This window comes from Triticum dicoccoides, chromosome 6B (assembly GCF_002162155.2).
Source record: "Triticum dicoccoides isolate Atlit2015 ecotype Zavitan chromosome 6B, WEW_v2.0, whole genome shotgun sequence".
NCBI classification, from domain to species: Eukaryota; Viridiplantae; Streptophyta; class Magnoliopsida; order Poales; family Poaceae; genus Triticum; species Triticum dicoccoides.
The window spans coordinates 99,246,443-99,254,547 of NC_041391.1; positions in this window are offsets into that span (position 1 = coordinate 99,246,443).

Consider the following 8,105-nt stretch of genomic DNA (forward strand, 5'->3'; position numbering starts at 1 on the left):
GTGTCCAGTAGCTCTGAAAGTCAAGATGAGTGATTGTGCGTGGATGTACACCGGTCACACTGGTTAGAACAAATGGAGCATTGAATGGTTCACAAAAACCAAGGGGTTTGTGCAAGACACATTTGCAAATGGCCAGAGGAAAACCTGGTGCCCTTGTTTCCGGTGCGGCAATTGGGAAAAGAGGACAGAGGCTGAAATGGGCAAACACCTGCAGAAGAGTGGTTTGACGCCCGATTATACGGTGTGGGCATATCATGGTAAGTCTGCCCAACATGACCGAGCTGAGGTGGATCGTCGTTGCACCGACGAGCATGGTACCGGGATGGAAAACATGGTGCAAGACTATGATGATGCTCGGGATTCGGACGTGGAGATGGAGGAATCTGTAAAGGCCTCAATGAAATGTTGGAGTCTTCAAAATGTCCGCTCCACGAGCACGCTGAGCTTTGTCAGTTCGATGCCATCTCACAAGTAATGGCTCTGAAGGCTCAGTTCAACTTGGGTAGAGAATGCTACAACGCAATGATGACAGTATTTGGACGCTTTCTACACAAAGGCCATGTAATGCCTACAAACCTGTACCAGTCGGACAAAATCTTCCGTGCAGTGAAGATGCCCTATGAGAAGATACATGCATGTGCGAAAGGATGTGCCTTATTTAGGCTTGACTATGCGGACTTGAACTATTGTCCCATTTGCTCGTCTTCCAGGTATGTTGTGGTAGACAACGGTATGGGTGAGAAGACACAGACCAAAATCCCCGTTAGTGTTCTTCGGTATATGCGAATCGTATCAAGACTTCAATGTCTTTTCATGGTCGAAGAGACGGCCAAACAGATGACATGGAACAAAACGGGCAAAAGAACCGAACTAGATGCAGATGGGAATCTGATGATGGTACACACATCGGATGGTGTTGCGTGGAAAAAGTTTGATGAATTACATGCTGACAAAGTGGCAGATCCGAGGCATCCTTGAGTCGGCATCAGCACGGATGGGTTCAGTGTGTTGGTCTGATGGCAGCCCAATACAGTTGTTGGCCCGTATTTGTCTTTCCACTCAATCTCCCCCCCCCCCAGACAGATTATGCAAAGAAAGAACATTTTCCTGACCTTGATAATTCCAGGGCCCAACTATCCAGGGAAAAATATGAATGTGTACATGCAGCCGCTTAAGGACGAATTGCAAGAAGCCTGGGATAATGGGTTCAAGACATACGACGACTATAGCAAACGGAACTTCATAATGTGTGTCTGGTACATGTACTCAACGCATGACTTACCATCGTATGCGCTATTCGTTGGCTGGTGTGTGCATGGAAGGTTCCCGTGCCCCACATGCAAGGGAGCTCTTGAGTTTCATTGGCTTTAGGGCGGTCACAAGTTTTCTTGCTTCGACATGCATAGATAGTTCCTGGATACTCGCCATAAGTTCAGGAAAGACAAGAAGAACTTCATCAGAGGTAGAGTTGTCAGAAACTCTGCACCACCTGCATTGACAAGCCAACAGACCCTGGATCAGTTAACGCTCTCGAGCCAGATTCAGAGCGTCCAGGGTACTTCAAGGGGTATAATTCTTAGAACGCCTGGACTCACAAGACATGCTTATGGGCTATGCCTTACTTAAAAGACCTCCTTTGCCCACACAACATCAACGTGATACACACTGAGAAGAATATCGCTGAGGAACTTTTTGGTACATTGTTCGGCATAGATGGGAAGTCAAAGGATAATACTAAGGCTAGAGTCGATCTAGAGGCGCTATGTGATAGGCCGTTACAAAACATGAAAGAACCAAAAGGAAAGCAGAACTGGACGAAGCCAAAGGCATGGTTCAATCTTGGAAGGCCAGCTATGAGGGAAATTATCTTGTGGCTGAAAATGCAGTTGATGTTCCCCGATGGATATGCAGCGAATCTAAAGAGGGGGGCGAGTCTTGATAAAATGAAGATATTTGGTCTCAAGAGTCATGATTGGCACATATGGATTGAGCGGGTAATGCCGGTGATGTTGCGTTGCTTCATCCCTGAGGATGAATGGCTAGTACTGGCAGAACTCAGCTATTTCTTCCATGTTCTTTGTGCGAAAGAACTATCGCCTGGCGTGCCAGAAGAAACGAAAGAGTTGGCACCACCGTTGATCTGCAAATTAGAGAAGATCTTTCCATCGGGCTTCTTTAATCCAATGCAGCATTTGATTTTGCATCTCCCGACCGAGGCAAGATTGGGGGGGCCCGTGCAAAATCGTTGGTGCTACCCAACTGAGAGGATGCAGAAGACGCTTCAAGAACAATGTAAAAATAAACGTAGAATTGAAGCATCGATGGCTGAGGCATTCATCACTAAGGAGGCGGCAAACTTCGTGACAGCACACTACGAAGCCAAAAATCATCATTTGCATAATCCGAAGCCTCGGTACAATGTTGACGACCCTAAAAAGGGTGGATCCAACCTCAACCTATTCAAAGGGAATCTCTCACCAGCCAGTGTTTCAAATCCAGTATCTTTGGATAACGAAGAATGGCGGACCATTTCGTTGTATATCTTCAACAACCTGATAGAAGTGTGGCCGTACATCGAGTAAGTTCTCAGTACATTGTTTCACAACTTCTATTTCCTTTGTACTGCTCTTATTCCTGGATATTTCATACAGTCGATACGTCACCATATTCTCGTATGGAGCAGTGATCCAAAAGGATTATGTTGAAGAGTATGAGTTTCTCGCAAAGCAAGGAGGCGGCTATCCCGGTTTCATCTCTTGGTTCAAACAAACGGTAATTTCTATTAGACAATTTCATTTCATTCGCTATTTTGTGCGTAATGCAACAATCCTTTCGTATTAAACTTGTAGGCTAATTCAGAGTCTATGGACGCCGAATTGAGACAAGTCGCTAAAGGTTTTGACTATAAGGTACGTTCATTTGACAAATACGACATCAACGAGTATTGCTTTCGTACCTATGGCAAAGAGCTATCTATGGCCGACCGAAAGTCTACAAATTGTTGTGTATCTGCTATCGGCGCAGGAGGTACCGAGTATTATGGGAGAGTTGAAGAAATTTATGAATTTCTATTCTATGGTGAAACCCCACCAAATGTCGTAGTCTTCAAATGTTATTGGTTTCAGCCGAAGGAGACTAGAAGGACTCATGAACATATAGGGCTAGTTGAAATCAAACAAAGCACCCATTTAGATGTTCCTGATGTCTATATTACGGCTCAATAGGTGATCCAAGTATTCTATCTACCGTGGGCCTGCCAAACTAATCCAAATCTGAAAGGTTGGGATGTCATTTATGAAGTGACGCCACGTGCTAGACTATCTCCCCAAAGGAAGAGGATTATGAACCTCACATTAAACCAGACACATATGAAGCAGAATTCTTCCAAGAGACACGTCTTTCCAAAAAGCATTTCAAGAACTGTTATACTTCACCCCAAAACATTGAAGTACACAGCGACAGTGAATCCGACATCACCCTAGAGGAGGAACAAGAAGAGGCTACTGCTGCGGATGACCTGTCAATGCTTGACCGATTACGTCAAGGTGGCCTTCCACATGTTGATGCCACTGAACCCTATGAGCCCGTCATTGATTATAGTGATGATGATGATTATGCATTTATTGATGATACTGATCGAGATTATTAGTAGTGTCAGGTATTCAATTTTTTTATGTTGTACTTGGTGATGATACACTTAAGTGATATACATATTATTATTCATGTCGGTATTTTCTTATGTTGTACTAATTTCGTTTACTCTTTGTCATGGAAGGTGTTGAAAGATGGTGGGCGCTAGTCGGGAGTGCTCCGAGGCCCCTTCTTCGTCGGCGCGTGGTGGGAGGTCTTCCATTCCACACACACCTCTCCGCCGAGCTTTGCTGGACAGTATGGCGATCGTCGGGCCCTTCTTCATCGCCCGCGGTGCCCAGCAGGGGACGAGGTAAGGGAGGGAATAAGAGAGGAGCTGGAGCACGTGGTCGCGGGAGAGGAGGTAGGATGACTGCTAGGGCGCCTTCCTCGCCGCCACGCACAGCTGTTTCACCCGAGCACATGACTGATAGGGTGGACTCGTCAAAGGAGGTGGCTACACGGACTCCGGTCCACGAGCCTCCGGTTCACGGGCCTTCGGCCCACGAGCCTCGGGTCTACGGGCCTTCGGCCCACGAGACCCCGGAGAAGAACACGTCTGGATGGGGTACCTGGCCGGATCAGCCTGAGGGGCCGAGTGGCCATGCTGATGATGGCGGGAAGCCGACTGATATTGAGAGGGGGCACCGTCTACCAGCATGGTTGTACACGGCTCCCGTCCATGCCGTTCCGCGAGCAGAGGTGGTTGATTTTCCCTGATTGGAAGAGGTAAGCGCATTTAGTATTGTAGTACCTTCTGCATTCACGTTTCTTCAAATATCTAATGTGTTGGCCATTTCATGCTGCAGGGGTTGGGACCACCATCATAGTGTCCGCCGTCCCAACTCCGTCCTTGGAGTTATTTGTTGGCAAAACTTCTCGGGGTTTGTCACGTTGCCTGGTGAGGGTCGGCTTACAAAGCTTGGATTGAGCTGGGAGCACTACTAGGCTGCCTCGGCCCCGCCGGGTGAGATTATCGGCGGTGTCTTGTGCAAGACGAGGGCAGACGTGGTGATCAGAAAGTTCTGGGTAATTTCTCCTTTACACAATTAAAAATCTTCAACTAGCTAGTTATTAATTGTACTAATCAATATTGTCTCATTTGATTGCAGACATTTTACCGGTGTGAGGAGGGATACGAGGAGGAAGCGGCAAATGTTATCAATAACATCTGCAAGCACCTACTATAGAACTTACGGCACGAGGCTCGGGTGTAGGCTGTTCGAGACTACTACGCCTCGTGTGGTATCAAGAAGACCAAGCCGGCGTGCCGCGAGAAGTTCTTGAGTAAGGAGGAGTACATGAAGGTAATTCTTAAGGCCTTGTACTTACTTCCTTCATTTAGTAATTCATAGCCGTAGCGCTCAAGTTTCTATTTGCTAACTTAGGCGCCTCCGAGATGGTGTGCGGATCGGATGGATTGTTAGGAGGTGTTGGTCAATGAGTTGTTCTCAAAAGAATGGCTAGCCCTCCACAACAAGGCCAAGGACAATTGTGCCCAAATGGAAGGTGTGCCACACCATCAAGGCAGCTCCAACTTATATCAGTTCGGGCGGAACTGGGTATGTGGTTTGATTCATGATTCATGCAATTCATTCATCATGCTAGCTTTAGCCCTTTAATTACTAATTTACTTTGTTTCTCTCTTTCAGGCATGCTACGATAAGGCGGATAAGGTGCCAGAGGTGTACGACCTGTATTCCATGGCCCACACTGCCTCTTACAAGAAAGTCAAGGCATTCTCTCCATCTGACCTCGTTGATCCAAAGAACTTCACCAACATCTCCTCCCATGACAAGCTCATGAAATATAGAGATCAGGGGAAGGCGAGGAAAGGGGAGGACTTTAACCCGAGCCAGGGTCCCATTGATACAGAGCTGCTGATGATATCTGGTGGCGGGAGGTCCCATGGCTCCATAGCCATGGGAGATGGACTTATCTGTTGTCCTAGCACTCCCCCGGAGATCAAGGCGCGCCAGTCGAGCTCCGCTCCTGAGATAAGGCCTCATGAACGGCCAATCCAACTCGCCTTCAAGGTTAGTTATACGTACCCAGCTATCTTTCTCCATTACATTGTGTGCGCTTCCATCAATGATTACAAATGGTAACGAGGAGTGGTGTTGCAGGCTGCTATACAGAGTGAGAGAGATAGAACGAAGAAACTTCTGGCGGAGGCGGCGGAGAGGCAGCCGGAGTTGGAGGAGAGGACGACAGAGATGTTGGAGGAAGAGAGGGCACGGAATGACATTCAGGCAAGGGCCATGTATGAGCTCCTTGTGGTAAGTTTCTTCTCCAGATTAGCCAAAACAATCATGTAGTGTTTGTCTCATTACTAACTAGTATGACTGAGTCGTCAAAACCAAATGTGCACTCTGTGTGCAAGAAGTCCGGTCAGACCGCTTTGCCGATGCTAGTGATTGCTCCTGGGACCACAGTGAGTTTAATTTGAATGGACATTACTTGCTAGTCTTAACATTTGAGTGCCATCATACTAACGAGACATTGGAAATGATCTTTGGTGCAGCGTAACTCCAGACAAGCATCGCACGATCCTTCTCCAGCTACCGGCACGAGCCAACCCGCTCCTACACCTCCATGATCACGGTAAGTTTCTCTAGTGTTTTGCTTAACAAATGCATAAAGACCTAGACTTAGCTTTATTTCCTCCAATATGCTTACCATAATGATCTAGAGTTAGTTTCTTTTCCTCCAAAATGACTTAATAAGCTTATTGACCTCCAAAACCATCCATTTTACATAAGTTAGCTCTAAAACAATCTATACTTAGCTTTGTTTCCTCCAAAATGACCTAAGTTAGCTCCAATATGCTTAGTTAACTAGGTTTGCTCAATAATGACATGTACTTAGCTTACTTATGTCAAAAATGACATAATTAGCTTAGTTAGCTCATAAATGATCCATTTTACCTAAGTTAGCTCTAAAATGACCCATTTTACCTTAGTTAGCTAATAAATGATCCATTTTACCCAAGTTAGCTCTAAAATGACCCATTTTACCTAGATTAGCTCCTAAATGATCCATTTTACCTATGTTAGCTCTAAAATGACCCATTTTACCTATGTTAGCTCCAAAATGACCCATCTTACCTAGGTTAGCTCTAAAATGATCCATTTTACCCAAGTTGGCTCTAAAATGACCCATCTTACCTAGATTAGCTCATAAATGATCCATTTCACCTAAGTTAGCTCACAAACAATCCATTTTACCTAGGTTAGCTCCAAAATGACCCATCACACCTAGGTTAGCTCTAAAATGATACTTTTTACCTACGTTAGCTCATAAACAATCCATTTCACCAAGTTACCTAAAAAACGATCCATTTCACCTAGGTTAGCTCCAAAATGACCATTCTTACCTAGGTTAGCTCCAAAATGACCAATCACACCTAGGTTAGCTCGAAAATGATGCTTTTTACCTAAGTAGCTTATAAATGATCTATTTCACCTAAGTTAGCTCATAACCGATCCGTTTCACCTAAGTTAGCTCAAAAATGATCCATTTCACCTAGGTTAGCTCCAAAATGACCCATCTTATCTAGGTTAGCTCCAAAATGACCAATCACACCTAGGTTAGCTCTAAAATGATGCTTTTTACCTAAGTAGCTTATAAATGATCTATTTCACCTAAGTTAGCTCATAACCAATCCATTTCACCTAAGTTAGCTCAAAAATGATCCATTTCACCTACGTTAGCTCCAAAATGACCCATCACACCTAGGTGAGCTCTAAAATGATGTATTATACCTAACTTAGCTCATAAACGATCCATTTCACCTAAGTTAGCTCAAAAACGATCCATTTCACCTAAGTTGGCTCATAAATGATCCATTTCACCTAAGTTAGCTCATAAACGATCCATTTCACCTAAGTTAGCTCATAAATGATCCATTTCACCTTAGTTAGCTCATAAACAATCCATTTCAACTCATAAATGATCCATTTCACCTAAGTTAGCTAATAAACGATGCATTTCACCTAAATTAGCTCATAAATGATCCATTTCACCTAAGTTAGCTCATAAACGATCCATTTCACCTAAGTTAGCTCATAAATGATCCATTTCACCTTAGTTAGCTCCAAAACGATCCATTTCAACTAAGTTAGCTCATAAATGATCCATTTCACCTAAGTTAGCACATAAATTACATATACTTCTTCTTCTAGTCACCTTTTTCTAACTTTCTTATTTGCCATTTTGCAGATTTCATTCACTTCACGGAATCTAGCTTCCTATGTAGAGTGCTTGTTTTTTTTCATTCTCTTCAAGTATTCTTCTAGGTTGCTATGATGGAACTGGCTATCTTGATGAAACTTTGCGTTGTAATATGTATGGATGGAACAATGTGTATGTGCAACTTGCTATGTATTAATTGATGGAACTATATATGTATGTACGATGAAACTTGTGTGCTGGATATGTCATATGTTTGCTGTTAAATAGCCCTGTGAAATATA